Source organism: Schistocerca americana, chromosome 6 (assembly GCF_021461395.2).
Source record: "Schistocerca americana isolate TAMUIC-IGC-003095 chromosome 6, iqSchAmer2.1, whole genome shotgun sequence".
In the NCBI taxonomy this organism is placed as follows: Eukaryota; Metazoa; Arthropoda; class Insecta; order Orthoptera; family Acrididae; genus Schistocerca; species Schistocerca americana.
Genome location: NC_060124.1, coordinates 532,012,218 through 532,034,288, shown reverse-complemented (window position 1 = coordinate 532,034,288; position 22,071 = coordinate 532,012,218).

Sequence of the window (22,071 nt, the reverse complement as noted above, 5' to 3'; positions counted from 1 at the left end):
TTCAGGTTCGAACTGATGAACCCATGTTTCATCGCCTATAACAATCTTTGACAAGAAATTGTCACCCTCTGCCACATGACGAGCAAGCAATTCCACACAGATGGTTCTCCTTTGCTCTTTATGGTGTTCGGTTAGACAACGAGGGACCCAGCGGGAACAAACGTTTGAATATCCTAACTGGTGAACAATTGTGACAGCACTACCAACAGAGATGTCAAGTTGAGCACTGAGTTGTTTGATGGTGATCCGTCGATCATCTCGAACGAGTGTGTTCGCACACTCCGCCATTGCAGGAGTCACAGCTGTGCACGGCCGGCCCGCACGCGGGAGATCAGACAGTCTTGCTTGACCTTGCGGCGATGATGACACACGCCTTGCCCAACGACTCACCGTGCTTTTGTCCACTGCCAGATCACCGTAGACATTCTGCAAGCGCCTATGAATATCTGAGATTCCCTGGTTTCCCGCCAAAAGAAACTCGATCACTGTCCGTTGTTTGCAACGCACATCCGCTACAGACGCCCTTTTAACAGCTCCGTACAGCGCTGCCACCTGTCGGAAGTCAATGAAACTATACGAGACGAAGCGGGAATGTTTGAAAATATTCTACAAGAAATTTCCGGTTTTTTCAACCAAAATTGGCCGAGAAAAAAAATGTGTTGCATTACTAATTGAACTGCCCTCGTAAATACAGCCCGCACCATTATGGAGCCACCACTGCCTTGTTGACTACTTGCTTCGTGGGATCTGCCCAACACTCAAATCCTAGCACCAGCTCTCAACAACTGAAATTGGGACTCATCTGACCAGTATCTCAGTGTCTAAGGCACAGCCGATATGGTCACGAGCCCAAGAGAGGTGGTGTAGGCGGTGTGGTGCTGTTAGCAAGGACAATGACTTCGCCCGTCTGCTGCCGTACCCATTAACTCCAAATTTCATACCACTCTCCTAGTGGATACGTTCGTCGTACGTCCCACATTGATTTTTGCGCTTATTTCACGCAGTGTTGCTCGTCTGTTAGCGCTGACAACTCTACGCAAACGACGCTGCTCTCGGCCGTTTAGTGAAGGCCGTCGTCGACCACTGTGTCGTCCGTGGTGAGGAAAAATACTTGATATTTGGTATTCCCGGTTCACTCTTGACACTGTGGATCTACATATTGAATTCACTAACGATTTCCGAAATGGAATGTCCCATGCATCTGGCTCCAACTGCCATTCCACGTTGAAAGTCTTAATTCCCGTCGTGAGGCCATAATCACCTTTTCGCAGGAATCACCTGGGTGCAAATGACGGCTCCGGCAGTGGACTGCCCTATGTACTCGGTACTACCGCCATTTTTGTACGTGCATATCACTACCCCGTGATTCCTCTTTCATTTCCAATATGTGCCGCGAATTTGTAATTCGCTGCACGTCTTGTTTCCTGCTCTGCCCAGCCAGCGTAGCGCTCCGCTTCCGCGCTGGCGTTCAGGCAAGATGTGCGGTTGGCAGCGTTTCTGGTGCTGCTGGCGATTCTCCGACTCTGGCTGGCGTGTTGCTATATGGGAGCGTGGAGTCTTGGTATGTACAGTACTCATGCCAGTCTTGGACTGACCAGTGCGCGAGCCAAACACAGCGTCGGTCCTCTGAACAGAGTTAAAGCGACCACACCTGGTTCAGGTCGAAAGAAATCGATTTTCTTTTTTCATCATATTTCGATAAATTAAGGTTTTATTTAAGTACTCTGAAAAGGATTCTGTTTCAGGTCGAAAAAAATCGATTTTCTTTTTTCATCATATTTCGATAAATTAAGGTTTTATTTAAGTACTCTGAAAAGGATTCTGCTGAAAAAAATTTTTTTCGAGCATTTAAAGAGCATTTTCCTACCACGTGTGCTTGTATGCCACGCCCACTTTCCTGTCAACCACTTTTCTGCATATATTTTAGATCTTTATATCCCCTACATTGCACGTAAGGGATTTTTTTTTACACCCGAGTGTGTTGGCTATTCTTGGAATGCAACGGTCGATATTCTTTTGTTTCTGCTGTTGTAAACAACACGCTTTCAAACATGCAGTTAGTTTTGTTCAAGTGTGATTGCGAGTAGTTGTTATAGAAAACTTGCAGGTATACTATGCGCAGGCAATTAGGAGTAATAGAGAAAATGTGGAGGCAATGAAGAGATATGTTTGGGCCATATTCTTCCATAAGTCCTCTACAGGTGATAAGCCATGTCATGGATTGCATCCATCAGAAGAAAATTCGTGGGGCAAATACGGTAGGGGTGAGGCAACTGGAGAATCTTATTCTCACCAGCATTCTCTTACTGCTGCTTTATTACAGCAATTAAACCTATTTTCAGAGACTTGGCTCATCCTGAACTTCTAAGAAAATGTCTACATGGGCAGACACAGAACCCAAATGAATGTTTCAACAGCGTAATTTGGAACTGCCTTCCTAAAACTGTATTTGTAGGCATGCAAAAATGAAACTAGGAATTCATTATGCTGTTATTACATTCAACTGTGATAATATTGGAAGGTGTTGGGTACTGAAAAAGCTGGAAGTTAATCCTGGTGAAAATATGATCACTGGGTTGCAACATTGCTATAAAATGAGGATAGTCGACGCAGACAGGTCTGCATCTAATATGGCCAAGAAAGCAAGACAAACACCCAGGAAGGTGAAAAAGGAGCTGGAAGACCTGCTAGAGGCCAAAGAAGGGCCATCATATGCAGCAGAACAGTTTTAATCAACTGTAAGAAACAAATTTCAAAAATTTTTTCTTTAAAGTAAGTTTCCCGCAAACTAAAATTTTCAGTACATATGCCCCATTATATCAGAAATTATCATGGATAAATGAATGAAATTTTCAGAGGTTCTGCGTAACATAAAAACCCACCTCTGGTACTACATTCATTAATATTCGCCCATTAGGAAGTCCACAAAAAAATATTTTCTGCAGAAAAACTTAATATATTTTGTTAATAAATTTAAAAAATGTATTTCTTAGAAACTATAAAATGGATAAAGTAGATTTTAGTACAGTTGACTCTTTTAGCACCATGCAACATACAGCAAAAATATTAAGATCCTGCATCAAATAGTTTTTTTCAAAAATGAGTCAAATACTTGCCTAAATTAACATTGGTTAGATAGACAGGCTGTGTTCCCCTTAACGGGTGACAGACAGTTCCATATTTGTCTTTTTCTTCTCATACTGGACATGAAAGTTAATATAAGAGTATTCCGTATTGTTGACGGATGTTCAATCCTGAACAGTTTTGCCTGAAGGCAAAAACGTATCCTCAAGACTGCCAAGCTATTTTCGTACACTACAGCGTATCTGGAGGACACTTGCCTCCAGCCCTCCTTCCCCCCCCCCCCCCCCACCCCCCACCACCAACTTCAAAGCCCGATGGGGCGAGAAAAAGTTTCTGCTCCCTCCACCCTACTCCGCCTCCCTCTTCCCTAATTCGAGGTGTACATGATCTGCAGGTAGGGCAAACGATAAAAATTATGTTTCACGTCAGCATCCCGGTCGGCAGTAATTTTTGCTTGTGCCTGAATCACATTGTCGTCGTTGAAGCTACTCTCCGTTAATGTTAAACGCGAAAAAGCATACATCTATTGGTTAAAGGTTTGTCTGTCAAGCTTGCTTAGGGAATGAGATTTTCACTCTGTAGTGGAGTGCGCGCTGCTATGAAACTTCCTGACAAATTAAAACTGTGTGCCGGACCTAGTACTCTACCAACTGAGCTACCCAAGCACGACTCACAACCGGTCCTCACAGCTTCTGCAGAAGAGCTTCTGTGAAGTTTGGAAGGTAGGAGACGAGGTAATGGCAGTATTGAAGCTGTGAGGACGGGTCGTGAGTCGTGCTTGGGTAGCTCAGTTGGTAGAGCACTTGCCCGCGGAAGGCAAAGGTCCCGGGTTCGAATTTCGGTCCGGCACACAGTTTTAATATGTCAGGAAGTTTCAAGTTTGCTTAGGGTTTCCAGCTGACAAGCCATACTCTGAAATTAGTGAAACAACGGTAATGTAAGCCATATTTTTCCTGTGCGATTTACATTTCCTTTTGATTCTTGCACTGAATTCAAATGTGGTAACTGCCCTCTGTACGGATAAATTTGTGTGTTCCTTTAATCACAAATCACTCTGCTTGGAGTCTCCTAGGTAATTCAAGATTTGTGATAGCACGTTTATTTTATTGACGAATTACAAAGTGTACAACGTTATCTGTATGAAATAAAAGGAACTATTATAAATATGTGATTACATTCAATACGTGCTGTTGCTTAGTCCGCAACTACCTAATTGTTATTCAATCGCCGCCATTGTCGATTATAGCTTGACATCAGTTTCACACGATTTACACGAAATTTTCTGCATATTCTCTTGGTAACTATCTCGATATCGTCCAGATTTTATATGAAGACTGCTTCAATGTATACATTGGCTTTCCTTTAAGCTTCACCTTAATATGGGACTAAACATTTTCAATCGGATTAGCACCCGGAGACATTGCAGGCCAACCCACCGTGGATACCCCATTGTCTTGTTTCTACGCTTTACAGAGACGGATGATACGTCTCGGATAATATTGTCTTGAAGCACCCAGTTTGCCTCGGTCGAACCAAATAGCTTCTTAACGAGCCTCGGAAGGCATTTTTTGCCAATATTGTCCTTAGTTTTTTTTGCCGCGTACTTTAGCCCTGTTCTCCGGTTAAATCATAAAAATTTCCAACCTCTAAAGATAGTTTGATCCACTTCGCAACGAATGTCTATGACTTTCTAAGAATTTTAGCAGCAGCTCCATTTAAAAGCTTTGGTCCCTTTGTATGATTTACAGGGAACACTGCCTCGTAACGCTTCAGATATTTTGCACTCATTTTAAACTGCAGCTGATAAAACAAAACATTCAACTCTTATACTGTTTGTCTATGCAGTGTGCAAAAGCGCTTTGAGTACAGATTCGAGACCACTGCCACAGATGTCGCTGCAGACGTTACATTATCATTATGGCGTACATTTTCTGTGTTTCTCTATGACGACAGTGAGACAGAAATTTTATATCATCACTCTCTCCGCACAAAAGTAATTTTGGGCCAGATTAATTTTAATACAACGCCTTTTAAAAATGTAATTATTGGGTCGTCACCAAGATGGCGGAGAACGTGAAACAGTCTCATTTTGATGAAGAACGTCAGGAGGGTGAGGATATCTTTCTGGGAGGTGGATGGCGGTTAGAATCAAGGGCAGCCGGAACGATGAAAATGACAAAAATTAACGTTTTTTGTTTTTTCATTATAAAATTATTTGGAGTTTCTGAATAAAACAAATCGAGCTTCACCCCTGTAAGTGAATTCTAAGTGTGTTTTTTATCGCTGCAAAGTTGACACGCTGCGTAAACGGTTGTAGCGACTTGGTGTGTCACCTCTGACGGAGCCGCTCGCTGGCTGCAAACAGGGTATCTTTGCGGAATTAGACAGTGTTTTGTTTTCCAACGTTGTATGGCTTTATCTCTGTGACAAGTGACTGTTCATATCGGTAAACAAAAAAGCTATACCGTGGGAGTTGACTTGTGGAGTTTGCTTTGTGTTCTTTACCTGTTCAATTTTGCGTATTTGACGAATTTTGCTCGTACCTGTTTTACGTATTTGGTTTGTGGATATCAATACGCCATGTTTCAGCAATCGAGTGTTTAAGAAAAGACACAATGAGTGGAAGAAGAAATCTTTTGTTGTTTCGAAGGGAGATGCTGCTCGGACTGCTTCACCGACTACTCCAAATGAATGTGATATAACTTCTTCCAGCAAGAAACTTTGTGACAGCAAAGAAAAATTTGAAAAATATGAAAGTGACAGTAATGATTTGAATGAAATAATTAACATTTCCTTGCTCTCTAATACTTTGAAACATAACGTATTATGCCAATTTTGCAAAGAAAGAGGACTGGAACTGAAAATAACTTCACACATTGGTTTGGCATGTAAAATGTTATTGAAGTGTAACAAATGTGCTGCAGAAGTTTCGTTTTCTAATTCTAACAGTACTTTGAAACATAACGTATTATGCCAATTTTGCAAAGAAAGAGGACTGGAACTGAAAATAACTTCACACATTGGTTTGGCATGTAAAATGTTAAGAAGTGTAACAAATGTGCTGCAGAAGTTTCGTTTTCTAATTCTAACAGTATTCCTAGTGGTAGTAATAGTGGGAACAAGGCGTATGATATAAATGTTAGTCTAGTACATGGCTTGCGTTGCACTGGCAAGGGCAGTGCTGCAGGGACAATGTTATGTGGAATTATGAACTTGCCCAAACCACCAACCAAGTTTGGATTTTATAATGAATTGGTGGGATCTTCTACTGAAGATATTGCTCAAGCAACAATGAAGAAAGCAGTTGAAGATGCTGTGACAGATAATGGGAATGGTAGAGATTTAACTGTTGCTTTAGATGGATCACGACAACATAGGACTCATAAAGCTCTAAATTCAGTTGTGACAGCTACCAGTGGAGACAGTTGCAAAGTAATTGATGTTACTATTCTCTCAAAACATTGTAGATGTATGGGCAATACCAAGGACAAACATAGTGAAAGGTGTGAAGCAAATTTTCACAGCATGGGTGGAGCGATGGAAGTAGAGGGAGTGAAAGCAATTTTTTTCCAGACGACAGTAGTGATATAATGTACGATACACTAACTACGTAGGAGATGGTGATTCTAAGGGATATAAAGCTGTAGAGGAACTCAAACCTTATGGCAATGAAATTCACATTAAAAAACAGGAGTGCATTGGACATGTGCAGAAGTGCATGGGGGCTCGCTTGCGCAAACTAAAGCATATTTTATGATCCAAGAAGCTTAGTGATGGTAAGACTCTTGGAGGAAGAGCAAGATTGACAGATGAAGCGATTGATAGATTGCAGAGGTATTATGGGTGTGCAGTTTGGCAAAATACAAGAAGCATTGAGCATATGAGGAGAGCAGTATAGGCACTATTTTTTCATACTGCATCAACAAATTAGCACCCACAACATGCACTGTCCACCACAGGTGGTGACTCATGGTGTAAGTACCAATCATGAAAGGAATATGCAGATAAAAACAGTTTGCCAAAAGCTGTAATTGATGTAATTAAGCCCATATTCAAAGATTTATCACAGCCAAGTTTATTGGAAAAATGTTTACATGGGAAAACATAAAATCCAAATGAAAGTGTAAATAATTTAATTTGGGTTAAGATTCCCTAAAGAGTGTTTGTACAGATAAAAACATTGCATTTTGGAGTGTAGGATGCAGTGGCAACATACAATGTAGGAAAAGTTATCAAATGTGATGTGCTGAAACGTTTATGTTTCCAACCAGGACACAACACCATTTCCACAATGCGCTTAATTGATGAAGAAAGACTAAGAGGTGCAGCAAGAAGAGACAAAAGCCTACAACATGCAGCAAAAGGGAACAAAAGACCAGTGAAAACGAAACTAACACTGGAAAAAGAAGAGGATGCTGATAATCCTTCATAAGGGGCAGGAATGTATTAAAAAAATTTTGGAAGCCATTTCCCATAACTTTAAAATTTTCATCTTTGAGGAACATTTTCTCAAAAACTGCTAAAAGTATATCAATGAAATTTATACACAATATTTTTTTGCTTCTTTGCCTTCATTTTTGTAAGAAATTGTAAAAAAATATTGTATAATTCAAGAGTTATAGAAGAAAAAGTACAAAATTTTAGAGAAAAAATAAGCATCTGTTTAAATTAATTGTGAAACAAAAACCAATAAATATTTATTAACATGGCATTATAACTTTGTAGAGACATATTCACTAAACTTGTAGTCCAAATTTCAAGAGCAATATGTTTAATGAAACTTCCTGGCAGATTAAAAGTGTGTGCCGGACCGAGACTCGAACTCGGGACCTTTGCTTTTCGCGGGCAAGTGCTGTACCAACTGAGCTACCCACGCACGACTCACGCCCCCTGCTCACAGTCTTACTCCTGCCAGTACCTCGTCTCCTACCTTCCAAACTTTACAGAAGCTCTCCTGCGGATCATGCAGAACTAGCACTCCTGAAAGATAAGATATTGCGGAGACATGGCTTAGCCAACGCCTGGGGGATTTTTCCAGAATGAGATTTTCACTCTACAGTGGAGTGTGCGCTGATATGAAACTTCCTGGCAGATTAAAATTGTGTACCGGACCGAGACTCGAACTCGGGACCTTTGCCTTTCGCGGGCAAGTGCTGTACCATCTGAGCTACCCAAGCACGACTCACGCCCCGTCCTCACAGCCTTACTTCTGCCACTACCTCGTCTCCTACCTTCCAAGCTTTAGAGAAGCTCTTCTGCGGGTACTGGCAGAAGTAGGGCTGTGAGGACGGGGCGTGAGTCGTGCTTGGGTAGCTCAGTTGGTAGAACACTTGCCCGCGAAAGGCAAAGGTCCCGAGTTCGAGTCTCGGTCGGGCACACAGTTTTAATCTGCCAGGAAGTTTCATATCAGCACACACTCCGCTGCATAGTGAAAATCATATTCTGGAATATGTTTAATGGTTTTAGAAAAAAATGTTCCTTCTATTTGCTAAAATTAACATGGAGGAGATGGATCGTTCCGGCTCCCCTCACATATACATGTTTTTTTTTATTATTTTTTTTTTTTTAGGTATGATGTTATCATGGTGGGATCGAGTTTTTATGTAGGATCCAGTAGCGTCATTCGGACTCAAGTTTTGTGGGTATCCTGCAGCAACCAACGCGTGATGGCCACGTAGTCAGTGCCCACCGCAGAGAGCCTCGTGCTAGGCGCCACGTTGTTAGCAAAAGACTCGTCGCCTGGATTTGGTCTAACTGAGATCCATCGTCGGTTCCAGAAATAGAGCGTCCGCGGAAAAGCAGGAGTGAGCGTGCAGTGGGCAGGTAACACACAGACAGACAGACAGACAGACAGACAGATCCACAATTGTACGAATCTCTTTGAATGATCACGAGCGGCATGTTGAAGCTAAAATGGAGCTGTCGTTTGAAGGGCGGACGTCCGTTTAATTGCAAACTGACACGACCGCTGAGCAGCGACATCCGTCACAGCAAATTTGCGCTTAAAATGCGGCCGTAATTAGCGGCTGCCGGCGAACAACGCGCGTTGCAGCGCTGGTGCCAAACACTAACCCCCCTATTCGTTGGCGCACCTCTCCTCCCCACTGAAAGCGAACGTACTTACACTCGAATACTCAAAGAGTAACACCCCTTTTGCGACCTGACACTGCAGTCCTCTCTGTCATCAGTCACTCGCCAGGCATTCCGAATAACAATGCGTCTTCAAACGAGCTCTAGCTGCACAACAGACATCACGTTCTCGATTGGTAAATACTACGCACGAATTTCAAATACCAAAACCTCTTTTCTGTGTTACTGCTTGATCCCCCTCACCCCATGGTGTCGTCCTTCCTCTCCACCCCCAACCAGTTGCCGCGCCTTTATCGTTGTGTCCCACCCTCTCTCCATCTCCACACCCTCCATCTTAACGCAACTTCCACCATCTACCCTTCCCGGATGATGAGCTTCGCCCTGACATCTACCCTTCCTACCAACTCTAGCCGCATCTTCCTGCCTCCTCCTCAGGCCTCCCTCTCCTCCCCCTCCCTCCTCCTGAGCGGCTTCCCCCTCCTACTCCCCCTCCCTCTCTTGTGCCCCCTTTCAGTGTCTCTGCACTCCCTCCTCCCCTGTATTCCCTCTTCATCTCCCGCCCCACGTGTCTCCTGCCTCTTCGTGAACCCACTGATGCCCCTCCTCTCTTCATCCCGCCGCTTCCCCTGCTGCCCCATGCTCTCCCCTCCTTTTACATCCTCTCTGCCCTTTCCCTCGGCAGGTCCCGATTGGCAGTTTTATTCTTCGTCGTGTGTGCTCCAAGTGGGTTTTAAGTGTGTTGTTCCGGAGTGTTTTTAGTACGGTGGCCGACTTTTAACGTGTGCATGTCCATTCAGTGTCTTCCGAGTTTTGAAGAATCGCCAACGGTGTTTTTTTAACTTTCTGGTCACTTTTTTTAACTGTCCTCCATGAACGTCTCTGTGTTTTTTACCTCCATTTTCTCTCATTATTCTGTTGTATGTTCCCAGTTATCGCCTTATGTATGTAACATTTTATTCTTATTTTAAGTTGTCATGTCACTCGGCTGAAGAGCGGTGGATTGTAACGCTGACAGCCCTCCCCTGCCCATATGGGGTAGGGGAATGAAATCACAGTAAAGAAAAAAAATACTGTGTTACTGCCTCGTGTAAGAGGCACTAACTGATCCCAGAGAGCAGTCTGCAGTCAGTTCTGACGCTGTTACGGTAGAACACGCTCAGACACAAAATTCATTATGAAAGAAGTTGGTTGCAAATTCATTTATTTACTCGTTTACGTACATAGTAATCAGACACAGCTAGGGTAACAACCAAGAAAAACAATATAACAAAACTGAAAAATTTAAAGGAACCCAGCAGAAAAAAACTTAATGAAAACAAAAAAATATACTGCCTCTTTATGTTTAATGTAAGTATTGTATTGTATGGAACTTGGGACTTAGGAACGACGGAGAGGCTTCGTCCCCGTCGTAGCTCTCAGTGGTTCACAACCCCATAACAGACTATAGCAGTCCACTCACCCTACCGCCGCCCCACACCGAACCCAGGGCAATTGTGCTCTTTGGCCATCAGTGGATCGCCCCTGGAACGTCTCAAACCAGACGAGTGTAACCCCAATGTTCGCGTAGTAGTGTAATTATGGTGTACGCATACGTGGAGAAAGTGTTTGCCCAGCAATCGCCAACATAGTGTAATTGAGGCAGAATAAGGGGAACCAGCCCGCATTCGTCGAGGCAGATGGAAAACTGCCTTAACAACTATCCACAGACTAGCCAGCAAATCGGACCTCGACAGTAATCCGCCGGGCGGATTCGTGCCCGGGATCGGTGTGCCTTCCCGCCTGGAAAGCAGTGCGTTAGAGCGAACGGCTAACCGGGCGGGCCTTAATGTTTGTAGTAAATTCTGATCCAAGCGTCTTCGCGTCGGGGGACTGCTAGTTAAATAAAAGAAAATGAGAAATTAACAGAAACAATCCTTTCTAGAATAACATAATTTTATTATTGATGCGTGTAAGCCCCTTCTGTTTGGTGTCATCTCTTGCAGTCCTGCGTGTCTGACATCCTCACCTCAAATTAGCTATGAAGTTATGGTTACTTTTTATATAGGGTTATTTTTTTCACCGTGACTGATTGATGAGAGGACACGGGACAAAAAAGGTCTAATGAACTTATGTCCGAAAATGCGTGGTTTCCATGCTAGAGACCATTTATTCAAGAATACTTCGTTACAGAGACTGCTGTGTAAGACGCGCTGTACCATGCAGCCACAGTTACAGTATGCATTGATTCCTCCTATAGGCTGGTACTGTTCCACATACGTGATGCCCTATCGCCCTCTCCTTCCATAGTCATCGACAATGTTGTGTCCAATTCACTTCTCTCGGTGACTCACCTTTTGTGATACAGCGTTTTATGCAAAGCTTCCGTATTCGAATCGAGAGCTTGCCAACATGGTGTTTACTTTCGGAAAGTCAAATGGCACCGGGCAGCAAGGTTGTAACAGGAGACCTATCCCAGCCGACAAAAACGACAGCATTCATTGTTGCCACAATGTTAGATAGAATGTTGTTTCAGAAAGCAGGAAATCATGAAAGACGTACCTGAAATGTCCGGACTTGAGACTTGGAAGAAAATGTGATCAACACTGTGGAAGGCGGCCGCCATGTAAGTACGAGGCAGTTGGCCCACCAGTACAGGATAAGCCAGACGGCCGTGTGGAACATTCTCCGTGACAATTGTTGCTATCCTTACCACTTGCAGCGTGTGCAGGGCGTACCAGCGAAAGCCTTTCCACACTGGGAGCAGTTTTGTCACTGGTTTGTTCACCAGGCAACCACGACTCCTGCATGTGTATCATCCATCCTATTCACAGATGTCGCCTTTACGCGGTATGTAATCTTCAACTTTGGCTCTGAGCACTACGGGACTTAACTTCTGAGGCCATCAGTCCCTTACAACTTAGAACTGCTTAAACCTAACTAACCTAAGGACATCACACACACCCATGCCCGAGGCAGGATTCGAACCTGCGACCGTAGCGGTCGCGCGGTTCCAGACTGTAGCGCCTATAACCGCTCGGCTATCTTCAACTTTAGTAAGTCATTTGTGGGATAGTATGCAGAACCCCCATGGTATGGTGACAGCGAAGCATAAGCATCGGTGCAGCCGGAATGTGTGGGCCGGGATAACTGGCGACCATATTTTGGGACTAGTCTTCCTTCCACGTCACTTAACAGGCTGGAACTAACGGCGTTTCTTGCCGGAAGAAGGGCCACTGATGATACAAAGGGTTATGTGGCTGCTACATGATGATGCTTCAGCCCATTTCGCCTTTAACATCTCGACGCATAACAATCGTGTCTTCCCTGTTCGATGGATCGGGGGATCCAGTGGCACGGCCCGCTCGTTCACTGGGCTCAACCTGTGCGATTTCTGATTCTGGGTCCATCTCAAAAATATAGTTTTTGCAGAGCCCATTCCAGATGTGGAGACACTGGAGCAGCGTGTTGATGCTGGATTTGACACTTCGGATGCAGCGTGGCCGATGTGAACGTCAGAGACAGAACACGCCACGGCGCTTACACGCATGTGTTGAGGCACATGTAAACCGTTTTCAACACATACTGTAACTGTCGGTGCAAGGTACAGCTCGTATTAGACCGGAGTCTCTGTAAAAATGTGTGATTGAATAAATAGTCTCTAGCATGGAAAACATAAGTTCATTAGACCTTTTTTTGTTCCTTATCCCCTCATCGATCAATCCCTAGAAATCTCCCTGTATAAAACATGAAAACCAGTCCGTCTTTAATTGGCTTAACACTGTTGTGTAATAGAGTTATCTGTATATTTTGTATAATTTTTTGACGTAATTACGTACGAACTTAGTTTCATGCACTAATCTACTCTACGGATCCTATGTTCTGCAGTGGTTTGATGATAGCGTACCAACTCACGCTTTATTAAATCATGACCGCCTGTAATGCAGTACGCGGTATGCGGCGCGCGGCGGCGCGACCAAATCCGGCGACCCGAACGGGCAGTCGCGTGAGGGCAAGCGTCGTCGACGGTTGTGCCTATATTGCGAATTTTCCGGAGTAAATTAATTAGGTCTTTACTGATTTGATACTGATGTTTTGATATTTCCCTACGTAGCCTAGGTAAATTACTTGTTTAAATTTCATATTTTAACCGTTTTAGACCTTTTTTTGTTCCTTATCCCCTCATCGATCAATCCCTAGAAATCTCCCTGTATAAAACATGAAAACCAATCCGTCTTTAATTGGCTTAACACTGTTGAGTAATAGAGTTATCTGTATATTTTATTTACTTATCGCCGCGCGGGATTAGCCGAGCGGTCTATGGCGCTGCAGTCATGGACTGTGCGGCTGGTCCCGGCGGACTTTCGAGTCCTCCTTCGGGCATGGGTGTGTGTGTTTGTCCTTAGGATAATTTAGGTTAAGTAGTGTGTAAGCTTAGGGTTCAAATGGCGCTGAGCACTATGGGACTTAACATCTGTGGTCATCAGTCCCCTAGAATTTAGAACTACTTAAACCTAACTAACCTAAGGACATCACACACTTCCATGCCCGAGGGTAAGCTTTGGGACTGATGACCTTATCAGTTAAGTCCCATAAGATTATAACACTCAAACATTTACTTATCGGACCCCGAGGCGATGATGCTTGGATCCAAATATTGCTACTAATATTAAATTTAAAGGGGAAATACATATTATTTTTTTAATTTGTAGAGATTTCCTGTGTCGTTTTTTCAAATTTTGAAGTTTTATTTCAAGCCTTTTAAAATTTTTTCTTTACTAGTAGACATGATACAATCGATTCTCTGACCCCACATTCACACAAATACTTTCCGGAGCGAAACACGAAACTGCGACGAGAGATCTTCCCCACTTATGCGAGTTACATGTTTTGCCCCTTAGTTAACAGAAATATTCATTTACTATGTTTTACTATATATTTATCTCACTCAGGTAGCATAATCAGTAATCAGTGGCTATGATTCTAGATCAAGTAGGAAGAAAGCGGTCTGCCATTGCGCTCTCTTGCTGTTCCCTGCCGAAACTACTGGCACAAAATCACTTGATTTAGTACTGAATTGTAGACCTCAAAAGAACCCACAAAAAGTCTGGGAGAGCAAATTTTTATCTTTTACAGTTGAGTCACAATCTCCCTTTTTCTGCTTTATGGGTGGTGAAACGGGCGACTTCAAAAGTAAAAAATCATGGTTGTTGTCAACCGTAAAAGAGGAATTTTGTTTGGATCTCTTTCAGCTCTACAGTCAAATACCACATAAAATTTATTATATATTTGCTTGTATCAAGAGAGGACGCTATGGTAACATTTACACTTAATTTAGCTGATGAAATTTAAACGGTTGAACAGATTTCCATGGAACTTAAGGTAAAAATCGTTTTGATCAAACTAGCTTTCAAACAAAAATTACTGCATTACAATCGGACCTTTCGTTTGGTTGCTAGGATACTACAGACTGATACACAGATACACACGTTAAACTTACACCTCTCTGTTTGCGTCAGGGTTAAAAAGATGCCACAGGAATACAGGGTGGTCCATCGATAGTGGCCAGGCCAAATATCTCACGAAATGAGCGTCAACCGAAAAAACTACAAAGAACGAAACTTCTCTAGCTTGAAGGGGGAAACCAGATAGCGCAATGGTTGGCGTTGCAATAGGCCAAATGGATATCAACTGCGTTTTTTTTTTAAATAGGAACCCCCATTTTCTATTACATATTCATGTAGTACGTAATGAAATATGAATGTTTTAGCTGGACCACTTTCTTCGCTTTGTGATAGATGGCGCTGTAATAGTCACAAACCTATGGCTCACAATTTTAGACGAACAGTTGTTAAAAGGAAGGTTTTTTAAATTAAAATACAGAAAGTAGGTAAGTCAGAAAATTTAATTTCGGTTGTTCCAATGTCATACATGTATCTTTGTGGACTTCTCATTTCTGAGAACGCATGCTGTAACAGCGTGATTACCTGCAAATGCCACATTAATGCAATAAATGCTCAAAATGATGTCCGTCAACCTCAATGCATTTGGCAATACGTGTAACGACATTCCTCTCAACAGCGAGTAGTTCGCCTTCCGTAATGTTCGCACATGCATTGACAATGCGCTGACGCATGTTGTCAGGCGTTGTCGATGGAGCACGATAGCAAATATCCTTCAACTTTCCTCACAGAAGGAAATCCGGGGACGTCAGATCCGGTGAACGTGCGGGCTATGGTATGGTGCTTCGATGACCAAGCCACCTATCATGAAATATGCTAGTCAGTACTGCTTCAACCGCACGCGAGCTATGTGCCAGACATCCATCATGTTGGAAGTACATCGCCATTCTGTCATGCAGTGAAACATCTTGTAGTAACATCGGTAGAACATTACGTAGGAAATCAGCATACATTGCACCATTTAGATTACCATCGATAAAATGGGGTCTAATTATCTTTCCACCCATAATGCCTCACCATACATTAACCCCCCAAGGCCGCTGATGTTCCACTTGTCGCAGCTATCGTGGATTTTCCGTTAGCCAATAGTGCGTATTATGCCGTTTTACGTTACCGCTGTTGGTGAATGACGCTACGTCGCTAAATAGAACGCGTGCAGAAAATTTGTCTTCGTCCCGAAATTTCTCTTGCCCCCAGTGGCAGAACTGTACACGACGTTCACAGTCGTCGCCATGCAATTCCTGGTGCACGGAAATATGGTACGGGTGCAGTCGATGTTGATGTAGCATTCTCAACACTGACGTTCTTGAGATTCCCGATTCTCGCGCTATTTGTCTGCTACTGATGTGCGAATTAGCCGCGACAACAGCTAAAACATCAACTTGGGCATCATCATTTGTTGCAGGTCGTGGTTGACGTTTCACATGTGGATGAACACATCCTGTTTCCTTAAATAACGTAATTATCCGGCGAACGGTCCGGAAACTTGGATGATGTCGTCCAGGATACCGAGCAGCATACAGAGCACACTCCCGTAGGGCATTTTGGTGACAATAGCCATACATCAACACCATATCGAACTTTTCTGCAGTTGGTAAACGGTCCATTTTAACACGGGTAATGTATCACGAAGCAAATACCGTGCGCACTGGCGGAATGTTACGTGATACCACGTACTTATACGTTTGTGACTATTACAGCGCCATCTATCACAAAGCGGAAAGAGTGGTCCAACTAAAACATTCATATTTATTTACGTATTACACGAATAGATAATAAAAAATGGGGGTTCCTATTTTAAAAAATGCAGTTGATATCCGTTTGACCTATGGCAGCGCCATCTTGCGGGCCAACCATAGCGCCATCTGGTTTCCCCCCTTCAAGCTAGGCGAGTTTCGTTCTTTGTAGTTTTTTCGTTTGATCCTTATTTCGTGAGATATTTGGCCTGGTCACTATCAATGGACCACCCGGTATACCGGGTGGTTATAATTAAAGTGCCGCTACTGACGGAGGTCCAGCGTGGACTACAATTACTGTGAAACTCGGCAGATATACCAGTGCGTTAATGCGGAACCGACTAACGCTGGAAAAACTTAGTTTCAATTTTGGTCAACAGGTGCAAATCTGGCGCTGAACAGCATCTCGTCTCCGATTCTCAAATTGTGCAAACCGCAGTTAATAGTAATAAAATCAATGTTATGGATTCCTCACTTGTTTTACCTTTCCTGCCCATGTCCCGATCTCAGTTCATTACATATGTAAACCTCTTTCTTGCATTGACGACACCAGATTTGCACCCAGTCCCCAAAATTGGAACTAACTTCTTTTCAGCATAAATCGGTCCCGCATTAACGCATTAAAATGTCTACCTAGTTCTGCTACCATACGATAATTACAGGCCTCACTGGACCTCTGAGAATAGCTGCTCTTTAATTATAACCGCCCGGTACATGAACTGTGGACAGCAGTTCGCATTAGTACTTACAATAAAATACAAAACAACTCACACAGAAGTGGTCACGTAAGTTACTGAAAATATAGCTCACATAGATGTGGGGCCAGGTATCGAACTGAACGTGCAGTACATCGAGACGCTTTTAAGTGGTAGGGAAAGCAGTGTCATCAGATGGCGTTAGCAATCATACAGTCAATAGTTGGGCCATCAAAGAAATAACCACTAGGTAAGCATACAAATATAGATCGATAAAGTATTATGGGAACATTAAAGCCATGGAGGAATCACGCAAGCGTGGAATTGTTCAGTCATTTATTATATAATTTACAGATTGAAAGTAAAATAATAAATAGGTTTTGTTGTATTTATTTTTCGATTTGTACATTACATAGTTGAAGTTTATATAGTTTCACATCTGTATGACTACTCCGTGGCTTCAAGTTCATATAGTGCGTAATCGATAAACTGGTAGAAGCGGACCTCGGGGAAGATCAGTTTGGATTCCGTAGAAATGTTGGAACACGTGAGGCAATACTAACCTTACGACTTATCTTAGAAGAAAGATTAAGAAAAGGCAAACCTACGTTTCTAGCATTTGTAGACTTAGAGAAAGCTTTTGACAATGTTAACTGGAATACTCTCTTTCAAATTCTGAAGGTGGCAGGTATAAAATACAGGGAGCGGAAGGCTATTTACAATTTGTACAGAAACCAGATGGCAGTTATAAGAGTCGAGGGACATGAAAGGGAAGCAGTGCTTGGGAATGGAGTGAGACAGGGTTGTAGCCTCTCCCCGACGCTATTCAATCTGTATATTGAGCAAGCAGTGAAGGAAACAAAAGAAAAATTCGGAGTAGGTATCAAAATCCATGGAGAAGAAATAAAAACTTTGAGGTTCTCCGATGACATTGTAATTCTGTCAGAGACAGCAAAGGACATGGAAGAGCAGCTGAACGGAATGGACAGTGTCTTGAAAGGAGGATATAAGACGAACATCAACAAAATCAAGACGAGGATAATGGAATGTAGTCAAATTAAATCGGCTGATGCTGAGGGAATTAGATTAGGAAATGAGACACTTAAAGTAGTAAAGGAGTTTTGCTATTTAGGGAGTAAAATAACTGATGATGGTCGAAGTACAGAGGATATAAAATGTAGACTGGCAATGGCAAGGAAATCGTTTCTGAAGAAGAGATATTTGTTAACATCGAGTATAGATTTAAGTGTCAGGAAGTCGTTTCTGAAAGTATTTGTATGGAGTGTAGCCATGTATGGAAGTGAAACATGGACGATAACTAGTTTGGACAAGAAGAGAATAGAAGCTTTCGAAATGTGGTGCTACAGAAGAATGTTGTAGATAAGGTGGGTAGATCACGTAACTAATGAGGAGGTACTGAATAGGATTGGGGAGAAGAGAAGTTTGTGGCACAACCTGACTAGAAGAAGGGATCGGTTGGTAGGACATGTTTTGAGGCATCAAGGGATCACAAATTTAGCATTGGAGGGCAGCATGGAGGGTAAAAATCGTAGAGGGAGACCAAGAGATGATTCAGAAGGATGTAGGTTGCAGTAGGTACTGGGAGATGAGGAAGCTTGCACAGGATAGAGTAGCATGGAGAGCTGCATCAAACCAGTCTCAGGACTGAAGACCACAACAAGAACATATTTTCCTAACGGCGTCGTTCTTATCTAGCCAACTATTGGCAGTATGAAACTTCCTGGCAGATTAAAACTGTGTGCCCGACCGAGACTCGAACTCGGGACCTTTGCCTTTCGCGGGCAAGTGCTCTACCAACTTTTTTTTTCATTTATTTATTTTGAATTTTTTTTGAATTTTTTTTGTTTTTTTTTCATTTTTTTTAAATTTTTTTTTAACAGTAAGGAACTGAAAACTAGTAAGTGCACTCTTTGCGTCGAGTTGGGGACGCACATAACTAAAACCATGCTAATAGTTGTAGAAAAAGGCATAAAGAAAGAGAACAAAGTGCGGGGCGAAGGAAACCATGAAACAAAACTGAAGGGTGAAATCCATACCACCATTAACCAGTGCTACATCTTGCACCGGATGGGGAAACTAAAACTGCGAAGACCTTTTCGCACCGGGGACAAAAAGAGGAAATGGGGCAAATACTGCTACAGAGTGTGAGGGTTCACAACGAAACTCTCCATCTGCTGTATCATCCAGGTATGACTTCTCGTAATGATGAAAGTAGATCCCACGTCGTACCGTGTAGTGTTCTATCATCGTATTGTAATTTTAGCTTCTCTTACCCGTGATGTTCCAGCTACGTGGAGGGTCGTGGAACGCACTCCACAAAAAATTGGAAAAATATTGTCGATACTTAGGGTTACGGAGGATCTTGCAATGTCGTTCCTGCAAATAGTTCCAAAAGTCTAAAGTGTCCTTAGTGCCGTCTTGAAACAAATAATGCACTGCATGTCCACGAAGCCACGTCATTGCATTAGTTTTAGTGCGTGGGTAATACGTTTCATCCGGGAATAAGATAGTCTTGGGGTCGATATGATTCGGCGTTACCCGAAGGAAGTATGCTGACATTTGCCTCACTAAGTGCCACAGTGCCGTAGACTCGCCACAGCTAAGACGGTGTTCATCGTCGTCTTGAACGCCACAGTACGTGCAAGTGGGTGAGTCCACCATGTGGATCGCATGTAGCCTTGATCTGGTCACCTGCTTACCGTTGACAGTGATATACCACATCGACGTGACGTCAGTGTCCAGTGTTACGTGGTGAATTGTCCTCCACACTACTCGCCAGTTGACGTTCGGGTGCTTACTCTCCACGACGTTATCGGGTCGTCCACGTTGTAGGACCCTATAAACCGTCTTTGCCGTCGCCAGTTGAGTCGCTGGTAAGGCAAGTCGAACGTAACTGAGTTCGAGGTAAAAGACACCGATGTAGAAGAGCGAGGAGGGGACGTGGTGTATCGGCACAGGCGGCAACAGGGAGGGCGGTGCTAGTTCTTCTATTAACAAACTGGTCAGACTGTCCGGACGGCGGTGCCGTAGTTTGACTAATGTGCTCACAAATAGGGCGACCGCTCTGTCATAAACGTGATAAAGGCTAAGCCCTCCCCGATCCGGAGGAAGGGTGAGAGTCTCATATTTGATCTTGAAAAGCATTCCTGAACTCACGAAGGACCCAAAAGCCGCATGTATACGGCGTGCTAACATCACCGGTATAGGTAATATCTGGGCGATGTGCTGAATGCGTGACGCTAAATGTGAGTTAACATACTGGGTCCGTTGGACGATGTCCAGGGCTCGTAGGCGGTTGTTGGCAATTCCAGTCCGAACATTCCGTAAAAGCCGTCGAAAGTTGTGAGCAGCGGTCCGTCGTATATCGTCTGTAAAGTCAATGCCGAGACATTTCAAACTATCTCTGAGCTGTAAGGGGGTGACACTGTTCTCAGACAATCCGACCCCGATGTTCATCGCCACCGATTTTGCGACGTTGATACGACTACCAGCGGCCATGCCATATTTCGTTATCCAATTTAGTGCACTAGCGGTGTCGTCACCGTGGCGGATGACAATCACCAGGTCGTCAGCGTACGCTTTACACCGGAAAATGTGGCCTCGTAACGTCATACCCGTTAGTCGTTGGCGCAGGCCGCAGAGGAGAGGTTCCATGGCCACAGCGTAAAGTAAAGTGGATAGAGGGCACCCTTGGCGTATCGATCGAGAAATGGTGAGGGGCTGCGAAGGTCGGCCGTTGACGATCACCTTGGACGTCGCGCCACGGAGGAGTCGCATGACGACAGTGACGAATGGCTGTGGGTACCGCATATGTTGGAGGACCGCTTCCAAATAGTTGTGGTCCACTCGGTCGAAAGCTTGACTAAAATCGATTGCCGCCAGTGCACCCTTCAGACGACATGCCCTCGCCAGTGAGATCAAGTCACGATATTCACTGAGTGCTGTTTGAATATTATTGTCGCCTCCTAATGACGTTTGATCGGGTGAGATAACATTTCGTAGGGTCTGGCGTATCCGCGCCGCCAACAGTCGAGAAAAGATCTTAAAGTCGCAGTTCAATAGCGTCAACGGGCGGTAGTCCTGCAGTCGTGAGCCACCGGACGGTTTGTGAATAGGAATAATCATTCCTTCCACAAGGGCCGCAGGGAGCGGCACGTCCGGGGATAGGAGTTCGCGACAGATGTCCGTCCATCGGGAGGCTAATAAATATTGAAAAGTCCGGTAAAATTCCAAGGGGAGGCCATCAGGACCCGGAGACTTGTTGACAGCACCTTTTCGAAAGGCGTCGATCACTTCTTCTTCTGTAATTTCTTCCATCAAGGCCGCTTCCATTGCCGGGGTGACGGTGCCGTAAATCGTCTGAGAGACGTCCTCCAGTGCTGTCGGATCAGGGGTCTGAGCGGAATAGAGTTGGGAATAATGATTGTAGAACGCTGTGTTTATGTCTTGTTGCGTGGTGAGGCGATGACCGTCCTCCGTGTCGATGAAGCGTATCAGCGCTCGTTGGCGTCGTTTACGTTCACGAAGGACGTGGAACATTGACGGGCGTTCGCTCGGTATCCGATCCTGCGTCCTCGAGCGGATGACTACCCCCTCTAGGTGGCGTCGCATATGAGCGAGGATCTGAGCCTTAGCACGGTGGACCGCCGTTTGTCGTTCCGGAGACGGCGCCATAGCATCGCAGTCGCGCAGGACCCGGAAGTAAAAGTCGAGTGTATGTCTTCGCCAGGTAGCGTGGTCACGACCGTAGGTTATCAACGTTCGCCTCAGTGCCGGTTTGGCGCAGTCCAACCACCAGCGGATCGTTGTGGGATATGCACGGAGGCGATTTTCACACGAATGCCACGTATCCTCAACGGCTTGGCGGCAATCCGGGTACGACAGGTGAGCGATGTTTAATTTCCACGGGCTGCGGCTTCTCCACACTTGTTGCCGCCGCAGGGTGACGGCACAAATGCAAGCTGAGTGGTCCGAGAATGCTGCAGGCCACAGTTCCGCATCCTGTGT